A 13,612-nucleotide genomic window follows, 5' to 3' on the forward strand; every position below is an offset into this window, starting at 1 on the left:
TGAGGAAGGTGGGGAAGACAGGGAGATTTTCACATGGTCTGAACCATCAAAAAGTACATTAAATCTCAGACTACAGGACGTTGAGACCAAAGCTGTGAGAAGTCAGCAGAAAAACTAAGTGCTAACTGTGTCCAGAATAAAACTCCTGAGATGCATGAGGAGGGATCTGTAAACCTGCATGCGGACGCGTTTGGGAGGTCTGGGGGGAGAGTGCAGTGGGGACAGTCACTCCTAGGCAAATAGGTAGGTAGGCAGTAACTGCATAAAAATTACTGTGGGGAAAAGCAATGTCACCTATAAAAATAATTGGAAAGCAGGATTAAAAGTTTCTTGTGCTGCAAAGGCTTTCATGCAGGGGAACCGAACAAAGGACATTTGTGCAGTAAAAAGCCGTCTGTCAAAGCCTGCCCCCTACCCCTCATTCAATAAACATCACTGCTCTGAGAAAGGAAACGTGTGTTTCCAAACAGGATCAGGCTTGGTGAGTAAATACATCGCTGGAGATCATTACCTCTTTGCAACACACTGAACCCTGCTAGGCCCTAATTCAGAAACAGGATTTCAGCACGACAATAACACTTCGAAGAATCAGGCCACAATGAACAAGCGCTGCTGGTTCAACACTCACTGTATAAACTGAGATACCTCTGGATTAACTATATTGTATGCCTGCTTTACATTCATTATCATAGAAATTTATCTCAGAATCAATTCTTCCTGCTTGGAAAATAAATGTTTCTACTTTGCTTCATTGTTTAATAGCTGGAGCAGTCCATTATGTTGGGAAAACATTTTGTCCATTTACACTGACTCTTAAATATTTTATGATCGTTTTCCTTTCTAGTTTTCATTGTAAATAAAACAAATACATGACAGATACAAGATCTTAAGTAGTCACCAATGTATAAATATATATAATTTAGTGTATATATTATTCTCACCTATTTTCCTTTCAACTTTGTATAAATTGTACTATATGCTGTACTGCTTCCCTCAATTATTTTCATTTATTTTAGACTGCCAGTGCTTAATCGGACTACCATTCAACCTCTATGTTAGAAGTATTTCACAATGGGCTTCAGGAGGTACAGCTTTGAAATAATGTTAGCTCCCGGAGTCTTTGAAAAGATATTTAATTATTACTTCTGTTCTGTGAGGTTTGCTGCAATGTCATGTCAGCGTAGTACCTCTGCCAATAACTCCTTGTTTCAGTTAGTTCAGAATCAAATACTATTTTTATCAATTGTAAAAAGGTGGTTGAAGACTTTTTTAATGATCAAATGTAATACATGCCATAGTTCTGCACACTTAGCCAAGCCCTCCGAATATATTACAAAAAATGGGAGCAGATTCTGCTTTCTGAACAGAACCACTCCAGCCTGAGTTATAAGTCATGGGCAGTGTCCTCGGTGCACATGTAACGTACAATGTGCACACCACACAAGTATGCGACACAAGTAAAGGGAGGATCATTACAATAATCACAAATGTTGCACATTCTATTAAATCAAACTGAAATATTGTAACTTTGCACAAAAAGGATATTCAAGCTCATTATGATCTGTAAATTCTTCTGATCAGCCACTAATTTCCTGTTCCTTTTTTTCTTTAGCATATGAGGTTCAAAAAAAGGTACTGTGTCTGAGACAAGCTCTTGATGAACTGTTAAGTGTTGTGTGACAGTTCCCCCTGAGTTCAGGCTGTAATTCAGCCAGTCTGAATACCAGTGCAAGCTACAGCATCCCAAATTCTTCTTTTACATTGTTCAAAATTTTCATAGCATTCACAAAAGCACATTCACAAATACAAATCATGATCTGAGGTGGCTTTTTTTTGAGCCTCAGGTTGAAAACCCTTTGAAGAGACAATGCTTCTCACCCTCTGAAATTTAAAAAAAAATAAAAGTAGGATTCTTTTATATGTTATAAATTGGCTACCAAAGCCAAAACATAATATGTCTCTCTGAAAGATATCGGCCTTATCCATAAAATCTCTCTGTTCACTTTTCTGGTTTAAAATCATGAGGATGCACTTTGGTATTGAATAAAATGTTTCAGAAACTCCTCCAACCTATTTGAAAGAGTTAAATTTCTGATATGCAGCATATACAAGACATCAATTCTCAAAAGTCAGGATATGCAAAAAATAAGTTATTAGAACATATTAACTGCACTCACTATCACCATTTGAGCAACACAGACTAGTCATCACAGCATTAATACTTTTCTTCAAAAAAGAAAAACACAAGTCTTCAGAATACATTTTTTTACCAAACTATCTCCCCTGAATTTTATAAGCTGTAGAAATTTGGTCTGTTTCCAAGGAGTAGTTACAAAAGAGGTGAGATTTAAAGCTGGCATCAGAGCTGGGCAAATACATTTTTGTGTAAAGTAAATGAACTCTGGGGAGACTGGAACTAGGGAATGTAGGGTAAATTCAGCTAATAATTTCAGCCAGAAACAGGGAATGGGGAGAATAAAAAGGTCACAATATTTTAGTTCCACATTTTCCTTTCTAATGAAATTGTTAATTTGAAAACACTGAAGATGATTGTTATAAAATTTAAACAAAACTTTTTTACATCATCTTTTTAAACACCAGTTTTAATTACTGATTTTTTAATATAGTATGTTAATCAAAAAAACTTAGCCCAAAATCTTGAAAAAACATTTCAAACTAAAAAAAAAAAAAAGGAAAGATCCAAAATGGGTTTCCTGAAAGCATCAGAATATATAGATTTTTCCTGTTCTTTTGGTTTCTTCTCTGAACAAAAGAGTTTGCTCTTAAGATGACTTTCTTATGGGTTACAAGTGAGGCATAGAGCCTATAATCTGCTGAGCTGTAGCTTGTGCTACAATGGATTTATTTTTTAAAACATTTTCTGAAACATGCTTTATATTTATATTCATTTGACCTAAATTTTACCTAAGTCCCTAGGCCTGTTGTCTGCTATTGGCCGACTCTAGGCCTTGAGAGGCATCCTGTTAATAGAAAACACTAGTGCTCAAAAAATAACCTGGAGGTTAAGCTGTCTGCAGGTATTCTCAAATTTATTGTAATTTCTTACACTGACCTTTCAAAAAATACATAATATCAAGTACAGTATTTGACATGCATTTGACATTGCTGGAGACATTTGCATTTGATATTTGACATTTTTTTCTTGGCTATTCTTATGTTTCTTTTATGCCTTCACTAAATGACTAGCAATATTTACAGGAATATTTCCTGAGACCATTTCTTCAATGGGGCAGCTGTACATCATGAGCACACTTACTTCATAAGTCACAGTGAGAGGCATGACAATGATGGTTTTACAAGGAGGAATAGAAAAGATCCAAAAATAAATTCCACAGAGTATACAGAATGGTTTGGTTTTTGCAGGCTTGGACAGACAAGTAACTCTATTTATATTAGAACTTAATTCTCTGTCTATCACCAAGCGACAGCTTGCTTTATGACCTACCATGTTTGCATGCAAGCAAGACAAAGTAAACAGGAAATTGAAGCCCCTGTGTGCCAGTTGCACCGCTTCTCTTCCATATCTTCAGGAGATGACATGATTGTATTACCACAGGCTACTAGGACTCAAGTTTTGGTTGCTGTAGTTTCTCTGGCTGACTTATATCAAAGGCTCACACAATATAATGAACAAGTTGTATTTTGCCAAGGCAGAGAAAAGCAAATGGTTTCTGTGTACTGTTGGAAAGATTGAGAAGAGATACTATTTTCACTGTTGAGTTTCTACACTGGAAACATTTCCACGTTGTACTTCAGAGTGAGGTAGTATAATTCGTCATACCTTTGAAATTTTAGTAGAGGAAATACCCTCAAAATGGTGCCGTTTCCTTTAAAATATTTATTTCAATGTATATCTTATAAAAATGATTATGACCCTAGTCTATCACTTTAGATATCCTGACTAATATATTCCTTAACATCCCCTTCATCCCATAGACAGTAAACAACACGCAAATATCAGCCCATACTTCATTCTTGCCTTTGATCCCTTCTTTCAAATCCTTAAAAGTAAAGGAGAAGATATGTTTTCCAGCATGTCCTGAAGGCCAAAACAATCCAGGATTAAGGTCGTCATCTGAATACAAGTAAAAGTAGCACACAACATGGAAAGAAAATAAAGGAATACTTACAGAAAATCAGAACTCTTCCTTTGATTTGAGGCTCTCTGATATTTCTATTTCTCATCAGGCTAAGAAATATGCAATATGTAGAGGAGGAGATATTATAACATTACTTACTTGCATTATTTATATGTACCCTATTGTTTGTTGTTTGTTTAACCTTAACTTAATGCAAAAAGTACTTTCAGATAACGTCCATACAAGTAAAATCCCTTTGACTCATAGGTTTTGCTTGATTAAAAGTAAAGCAACAAGTCTTTGTCTTTTTAACCTGAACTGATTCATGTTTCCTAAATACCTTCAGTACCCTATGAGACAAACAGTGATATTATAAACAGAAAAAAATGTTGAACAGAATACAAGCTAGAATATTGTATTTGTCACACTGGAACTCAGCCCCAGTGTATTTCATCTGTTCTCTCATAGGCGCCTCACCAAGATGTCTCAGGAAAAGGCAATGTCATCACTCTCGGTGCCTATAAAAATTTTCCGAAATGCATGTGACTGGGGTTTATTTAATGGAGTGCTTGGGATGGAGACATACGAATGGCTCCAGGCAGAAACACATGAGGCAGGCTGAACAAGGAGAATCTCATCAGCATGTTCTCCTCCCTCCCTATGTTGACTTGCTTTGTAAAATCTCATAGTTGGAAGTTGCTTAGGATTTACAGAAAATGTGCAAACACTACATGGCATCTATATCAATTCTCTTGACATTTTTCAAAAGGGTAGCAGCTTAGCTTTACCCAGCACTAGAGATGGCCTTCAGCTTTTGCAAACCCTACGTAGAGTGCCTGTGTTATACAAGAGTCCCAAAAGAGCGCTTTCTCTTCTTTCATCCTCTGATTGTCAGCTGGTATTCACTGCAGTTTAGCTTCCGGGAAACCCATCTATAAGAATGCAATGACTACACCATTAGAGTTTTAACTTCTTATATATATTTTATACCTACATAATGCAGCTGACAAACTTTGGTGTTTTATGAAAACACAAATGTATAAAGCAAAGCATGGGTTTATGTTTATTTTCTTTGACTATGTTTCACTACAAATTTAGGTTCTAAACACGCTGAATCCAAGCAGACAGATGCATGCATTTGCAACATACAGGAAGCATAATGCATAATTTTATTTTTTAGTATCACAAAAATTATTTTCCTATACTTTGATCCACTTAGTAATCTTACAAAGGCTTTCTATGTATATTTATTTTTAAGATAAATTATATCTATTTCACATTTAATGATTTATCATAAGCATTTATGATAAATCTTACATATCTTAAGATAAATGCCAAATAAAAACATGCTAGCCCCCTGTAGGAAAAATAAAAATAAATCAACAGTGTATGTTGGCCTGCATTAATATATGAGCACTTCTATCATTCTTTATTGCCCAGGCCCTACTCCTAGACAGGATCTTTTCCCTCTCTCTGTTGCTTTCCAGTGATTCTGTTGCCTTTCAGCTACAGACCATTCTTGTCAGGATTAGTCCTTTCTTCTAGCTGTACCTCCTTCTCCCCTCCTTGATCTTTGGTATTCCTTTATCTATATCCATCACTCTTGCCTTATCCCCATTTGCCTGATTTACTTTGTCCTGAACATTAAGAGTGAAAATGGAGATTAAACAAGCTTCTCCCAGCCTCCCCTTTCATTTCTTAATTTGAAGTGCTTCTTTAAAGAGGAAATTGAATCTGAAAAGAGCTAAGAATACAGTTTTTAGGAATATGTTGAGATGGTCAAACATCCCAAATTTCCAGAAAGCTCAAATTCTTGATCTATCTGACAGTCTTCACTGTTATTTCTTTGCCATTCTTCTCTACAAAACAGAATTATTCCACTTCTTTGCTACAAAAAGCCTCTTGTTATTTGAGCATCTTTCCAAGTATGGCATCATCATTCCTCATCTGATCCAACAGAAACATTGCACTATCATTTATCAAGATATGCAGCACGGCTGGGAACGTCTTTCAATACCATCAGACACCCTTCTACCCCAAGATTCACACCTCATGACTTTGTTCCACACTTCCATTTTCTGCATCCGTTCTCCGACAACCACCTTAACAAGGAATTTCAGCTCTGTGGGCTTGTCTCTTCCTGATACTTGTGTAAATGGCTCTCTTCTTCCAGGCTGCAGATAAGAAACTTCTTAGAGAACAAACTGGAAATTTTGTACGAACAAAAGTGTATAGACAGTGTGACTCTCCTGATGAAGCTCAAAAGGGTTCATTATGCAGACAATATAAGCTATTAAAGCAGAAAAACAAAATTAGCTCTCATATCATTCAACTGTGCCCGTGCCAAAACAAGAAATAAATCATTGAAGCTGTGTATTATCCATGGGGTATACAACATTGTTCAAATTTGATTTTATTTTTTTTTAATGACAAAGGGGAATTTGCACAGGAGTGAGATGTGATTTTAAATTCTTAGCCTAATGTCATTGCTAATTTTAATTGCTATTAGAAGAACCTTGTTTTCCTCTAAGGCATTATGTAAAGACTCATTCTAGCCCAAGTATGCATGGCAAGTGTTTAAGGGCCATTACAGAACAAACACTGAACATGAAAGCAACAGCAGCAAACTAGCAAATATCCCTAGCTATGATGCCAGGACTTGGCTGTTTAGCTATCAAGCAGACATTAACAGATGACAGATAAGTAATTATTCAATGAAGTTGGAAGAAATATGCTTAAATGTATCCAAACTATAATGCAAAATAGCATCTAAAATCTGATGAATGGGAAAAACTACACATAAGAGAACAACATAATTTCCATGTAACATTCCTAATTATGAAATATTAACATTTAAGCATGCAAGGTTTTCGCAGCAGTTTGCAAACCCATTTATGAAATCGAGTACCACATGCTTACATATAATTGAATCTGTACAAAAGACACCAATCTGTGCACAGACTAGACTTTGGCGCATAGTACCTCGGGGCGGTGGGGGGGGAAGAGCTCAAAGGCCATCACATCCTCTATCTTGCCTAGACTTTCCTGCTCAGAGTCAGAGCTGCCCTGTACAGCAATAGCAACAGCCAGAAGCCCTTATCACCACACAGGAGATGACCTGCACAGGAAGGCAGAAAGGGTCCTTAATGGCACACCCTTTTCCTCTCCTGGCCTCAGGAAAGTCCTGCACATTCCTGAAGGGAGAGAAAGGATTTTGGCAGAGGACAAACTGCACATGGGATCCTGAAAGCAGCAGCTGCAACAGATGCTGGCACACAGATAAAAAGGAGTGTTTTGCAATGTATGGGACTTTAATATGCCTAACTAAAATACATGAAATTATAGAGAGAAGGTAAATGTTATATTTTGTTTGAGTAGCATGAGAGTAAGTGTGACTTAATGATGAAAGAAGTATTCCACAACAAACCTAGAGCTGGCTGAACAGTCAGCTAAAAACCTTGGAGGAATGCACCAAAAAGATATTTATTAATCTTGTCAAAAATTTAAGCTGATTCTGCAAATAACAAACAGCAAAAATATTTTTATCAAATTTTCTAAGCAAGCACAGTTTTCTCATGAGGAAAGCAATTGGAATAAGCCAGTGCAAATATAAAAATTTTGATCCCGAATTTGGTTCAGTGTGAGGGCACAGATTTAAATGCCTTTTTCAAAAATATCTACTGTAAAGCATATCATTAAATGAGGGAATAAGGAAGAAGCAGGAAAAAAATGTATTAAAAGGATACAACATAGTGTACAACACAATAGCCACGATGTTCTCTAATAAAGGACATTTGTGCTATTCTGTAATATAAACCCACAGAGAGATATCCAAAGTAGACAGATTTTCAGTGGAGTTTTGTGAATCAAGTGCTTACTAGTTAACACCATTGTAAAGAATACTTTGGACACCACACAAACATTTGCCCAAAACAAAAATCAGTTTTGTTTTATCAATAAAGAGGTGTCTGTAGCCAAACAAAAATGCAGGGCATATGAAGGAAAAAATCACAAAACTGGTAACTATTTATCAGTTTATAATCAGTTAACTTGAAGTAAAACTATAGTTTAAAATATCCATGAGACATGTAGATGCTATAAATGTAGGTTCTAGAATTTTTGCTGTATACTCTGTGCTCTAACTGGCAGGAACAGTTCGGTCATAACACTTTCATCTTAATTAGTAACAAAACAAGGAGATATAAAAGACACAATGACAAATAAGAATGACAAATCCTGACACAATGATTCAAAAAAGAACAAGCAGAAAACAAAAAATATTAGTCAGAGCAGTCACAACACTTAATTTTGAAATATTTGAGGGAGGGAGAACAAAACTGAATATTAGCACGAATATTTTTTTCTGATCATCCAACTCAAATCTTTTTGTGGATAAAAGGATGAAAAATATTTAGACTGAGCTGGGTCACACACTATATTGTTAGCCTACAAAAAAAGACTGATTTAAGCTTTTTGTCACACAATGTTGTCTGTATATAAATACAGACTGTGATTGGCAATGGCTGGAAGTCTGTATGTTAACTCATAAATTGCATATCTAGTGTTAACTTGGAACTGTACTTCAGAACGATTTTAATGAAAAGCTACTTATATCATTTGTCATGGACATGCAAATTTTCTGCCATCCTTTGTTGCTCAGTGCTTTGCCTATTTCATAGAAATATAAGATTGGAAGGCCCCCTCTTTAGTCCCTAAATACATTCCCTGCTGACACAGACAACTGTGTGAATAGTTTGCTATCATTCAGTTATTATTAGATACATTAGACAGCTTCCTTTTCTTTTTTTAATAATATTGTCCAGGGAACCTCTGTAAGTCTCATTATGTTAGGTTCACTGCCAATGCTCATGAACAAAGGGGAAAGACGTACAATAAAAACAAAACCAGTTATCTTTTAACCACATGTGAATTCCTGGCATGGCTGAAGTCAGTGGGTGTCTTGCCATTTGCTGAGAATTTCACCGCACACTTAAAGAAACCTCAGAGGAGGTGTTCTCACTCCTTAAAGCTTTTTGCACAGAGCAATCATAAACATAGAGCAAGGAAGAGAATATAAAGCTAAATGCATAAATAGATTAGGGTCCAAGATTTACACATTGAATTTAAAACTTACATACCTGAAGCCCTCACTCAGCATCTCCTTGCTCTGGAAAGGTCTAACATTCCCAGTACCTAAATTTTGCTTATAAAATGTCTGGGCCACACCAAGAGCTGCTTATATCCTCAAAGGGAATTTCCACGTTATGGAAGTACCATCATCTTTCTCCCCCGTGAGGCCATATGCAACTGGTGTTCTTAGACAGAGGTGGTTTCTTGTACAAAATTAAGAAAAAAGTATTGTATCTTGTATCCTTATTGTTTAATGTCCTTATCTTTTAATGTCCTCATCTTTTACTCAATATTCAGAGAACCCAAAGGTCAAATCACTCATCCAGGATATAGGAGACCCAAGGTTAAATTTCAGCATAATTTGAACYACATCACCTGTTTCCCAAGGGAATGTATTATCACCATGTCTCAAATGGGTTAGAGTGAAATTTTCTCAATTAGTCCTCTTAAACTGTCTCGATTTTGCATATAGTAACTTGGCAGGAATTCAAAGACTGGAGAGATCTGAACAGCTCTAAGTCCATTCAACTACTTTATACAGTATGCAACAGTTTCTTTAGAAGAAACTATAAAAAGCACTCTCAATACTCCCTTCCCCCACTGCCTCCTTCAAAGATGGAAGAATAAGTTTGAAAATGGCAGTGAATGTTTCACAGTAATGAATAAGTTATATTGGATCTGCCTCCCCCCTGGTTTGGGGATTTCTAAGAAAGGGCATCTAATTTCAGGAAAGAGTTACTGGCTGTGAAGACGGAGCCTGTTAGCTTTTTTAAGGAGTAAGACTTATGTTTATTTGGAACTTCTCATTACCATTGCTTGTTGACTATCATCTCTAGTGTCTTCTGTAGACCCCATTCTTGGGCATCTAACTCCATATATATAGTATGATTGCTTAACTGTTGATTTCTCCAGCACTGAAAAGTTGATCCCTGCAAATTCTTTAGGCTGATGGAGGATACAGGCATATAAAATAAAAGAAAACAGAGTTTCTTCCTGACACTCTTCAGCCCTAAATTACTCATCTCACTGATCAAATGGTGTATAATAATGTCAGTGTCAAACTGGACTGTTAAAATATTTTCCTGGGGAAGTCATACTTCTGGGACTTGTACAAATGTTCCTGTATTCATGAAAACATGGAGATGACAAAGTACTTTCGGACTGAAAATCAATATTTCCCCTGCACTGAATAAGTCATGCAGACTTTCTTAACCAGTTCCAAAATAAGCAAGGAATATCAGCTTGAAACATGGTTGAACTGACAGGTTAAGGTAAAAGATGCTTGCATTTGTTGTCTTCTGAACACTACATAAGGCTTTCACTTTCACCTCCAGCAGATATTGATTTTTCTTATATTTCATAATCTTTTGCATTAGTATTCCTGAGGTCACTTACACACACCTGCTTTATAGCAAGAGGAAGGAGTTCACAATCATCCTCCTGAGTTTTTACTTGTTCTACAGATGTAACACTTTAAAACAAAAATCTCCTTCATTACACCTGAACCTTGTGTCCCATGATTTTATCTCTGACTCAGGACATCTTGGCTCTTAATCTTTTGTTACTACCTTAGTTAAATGGAAAACAATTACCCAGAGTAGTCAGTTCTCTGGAATGTTTCCATACACAGATCTGAAAACAGGAGTTTGTTTCTCAACCTGGCTCTTACTTACGTTGCTTTGAAAAGCAACTGAGATAAATTATTTTCTGTTCTCTGTTCATCACATAATATTTGAGAACATGTCAACCTGTTGTAGGGTTACTGTACCGGCTCACACATACACTGCTTCAAAGACGGTTACATGAGCTGGTAGAGCAAAACTTATGGTGAAGAATTATCAAGAATACTCTCTCATACATGAAATATAATGTTAGAACACGGACCAAACAATTCTCAATAGAGCAATACAGTTAATAGACCCTCCCTACCCACATACCCATGAGTATGTTGAATTTAGAGGATCTTTTGCTCTCCTGAACCATTCATCCTTTTCTAGATTGTACCAAAGAAAGCAATTGCTGCAATTACTGTTTTATTAAATGATAACTCTTGATAGACTTCCTTCAAAAAGCAGATATCAAGGTGGAGGTAATATGTAAGATATAAATACAACAGCACTCATTATGCCTACCACATTGATTTGGTACTCTGACATGTGCCACTTTTAAACACTTCTGAACACTTTTAAATACTTATGAAAACAAGCAGGATATGTTTTCTCAAAAAGCAAAACAAGGAAAGACTATATTTCATTATCCCCGAACCAGAAGGTGCAAAGCTGGTATGCAGAAGTCAGAGGAGTTACTGTGATCTAGATTTCTGAGAAGAAGCCTGTTTTTACTAGATCTTGAGATGGGTTGGCATAACCCTTTTTCCTGTAGTGGGGATGGCCCCAAAAAGACCAAAGAGACTTTTAAATTCAAAGAAGTAAAGCTGTCTTAGAAAACTGAATTCTTTCTATTTTACACCCAGGAAACTCAAAGTGAGTCAGTCATGCAGAATAGAAATTTTATAAAGTTTATAAACAACTTTCCATTTGCCTTCTGTATCTTCCAGGGGGGCTTCTTGTTTCCAGGCTTAGTGACAGCCAAATCAGTGGCCTCCTGGACTGAAGCAAACTGCAGTCTCCTCTGATTCCTAGGAATTTTTTCTTTTCTTAACCTACAGATGTTCCCTGCTCCTCTTAGAAGTCTCTCTGCTTTGCCAGCAGGCTCCCAGCTCCTGCTTCCGTTCTTCTCCTACACGCTACAATCTCTGGAACTTTTTCTCTCCAGCTGTGCCCAGATGTTCCCAAGGAAAGAAGCCATCTTCCTTCTCCTTCAAGAAGTCTCACTAACTCGGTTATTCTTTTAAAGTATCCCAATGTACCAACTGAGAACAAACAAACCAGATGCATACTGTCCATAACAGTCCATTGCTCTCTGTCAATATTTTTCAACTTGTACCAGAAAAAGAGAGAAAAGCATTACCAGGAATAAAACAAACTACTAAAGGTTGTTACAAGCTATAAATGAAGACATGTATTAATTTATCTGGCAAAGGACAGAGATGTCAGTGCTCCCCAACTTTAGCCGTACCTTTTAGGCCATGAGAATTGCAAGTCAGTGACAACAGGCTGTCATATTATTGTACAGCATACACATAAATGTCTACACCTGTACCAATCCTACTGATCTACATGATTTTGATGGGGTTTTGAAACAACAGTGACTCCCTTGGCCAGCAGCCTACCCTGTGTCTGTACTACCTTTGTGGACCCACCAGCAGGAGAACTTTGACCACCAGCACAATCAGACCGGACTGATTTTTTGTCCACATTCCTTGGGTTTATTGCCCTGCAGCACCGTTTAGACAAATCCTCACTGCCTAGCACTTGGCCTGCATCTCCTTTGGGCCAGATGTGCTGTCATTCTACCCATAAACATAATTCCTGTCCTCATTTTTTTTCAGTTCAAAGTATCCAAAATAATAAGATGGCTTTCTCACTGACCACCAGTATAACACCAGTGTTATGCCCAGTGTGTCCTAGAGAGCAACTTTGGGACATGAGATTTGGCAAGAGGGTATTGGATAGATGTCCTGGCAGACAAAGTCAGGTTAAGTGCAGCCCTCTGCCAAACTGTCTGGAAGTTACTCTGAAGCACATTATCAGCTGTGTCTGGGTATTTTGGATATATATTTGGATAAAATAATTGCCAGCTTCAGAAGGGAAGCAGGCAAGATGGCTAATCAGGGAAAGCGAGACCAAAAAACGAAACAGGGACTGAGCAAAACAGACACTGTAAGGAGACAAGTCCATACAGTAAAAGAAAACCTAAGTCTTAACCACTACTGGCATGTCTTCTTCCTTGCGTTAGTTCTTACCAAACTCTTCCAGAGTGACAACCTGTCCAGGTGCCACGCAGCCAGGGGCTCCCGGTGCCAGTGCCGGGGGCTGCCGGCAGGGCAGGGCCGGGTCTCTCCACCAGGGCCCGTCCACCCGCTCCAAGGGAGCCCTGCGGGCAGCCGGGGCTGTCCCAGCCCTGGCATCGGGCACCTGGTGGTGCCCCCGGGCCCTGACGTAAACTAGGCTCCAAAATCACAGCTTTAGCTTCCCATACCCATTACTCCAACCCTATCTTCAGGTATGGCCAGGGAATAAATTCATACTACAAAACTGAATATATACCGCTAAGAACAAAAATAAAGTTCAATTCATCAACACCTATTTCATAACACTGCGTCCCTCCAGAATCAGCAATAATTAGAGATTTGGAAGCTTTGGATTCCCAAATCCTAACCCAAGACCAAGTCCTAACTTTAATATTGGGCAGCTGACAAATTCTGACAATAAAAAACAAAATTAGTCATTAGCCACTGCTGTTATTAATATCCTTCTAAA

The 13,612-nt window shown here is 37.5% G+C and overlaps 1 long non-coding RNA gene across 11 annotated transcripts in view; it reads right to left on the reverse strand.

Annotated features, from left to right (window-relative positions):
* Positions 1 to 13,612, reverse strand: part of LOC112978662 — a 47,545-nt gene that overhangs the window by 5,745 nt on the left and 28,188 nt on the right. For 4 of the 11 annotated variants that reach the window (XR_003257963.1, XR_003257972.1, XR_003257965.1 and 1 more), the window contains exons 3-4: positions 6,150 to 6,274; positions 4,152 to 4,210 (exon numbers count right to left, since the gene is read on the reverse strand). This is a non-coding gene — a long non-coding RNA (uncharacterized LOC112978662). Of the gene's footprint in view, positions 1 to 3,466; positions 3,700 to 3,989; positions 4,097 to 4,151; positions 4,211 to 6,149; positions 6,275 to 13,612 lie in introns of all 11 variants that reach the window. The other 7 variants (XR_003257969.1, XR_003251753.1, XR_003257966.1 and 4 more) reach the window with 6 other exon arrangements.

The sequence above is a fragment of the Apteryx rowi genome, unplaced genomic scaffold, assembly GCF_003343035.1.
Source record: "Apteryx rowi isolate R43461 unplaced genomic scaffold, aptRow1 scaffold_96, whole genome shotgun sequence".
Classification (NCBI taxonomy): Eukaryota; Metazoa; Chordata; class Aves; order Apterygiformes; family Apterygidae; genus Apteryx; species Apteryx rowi.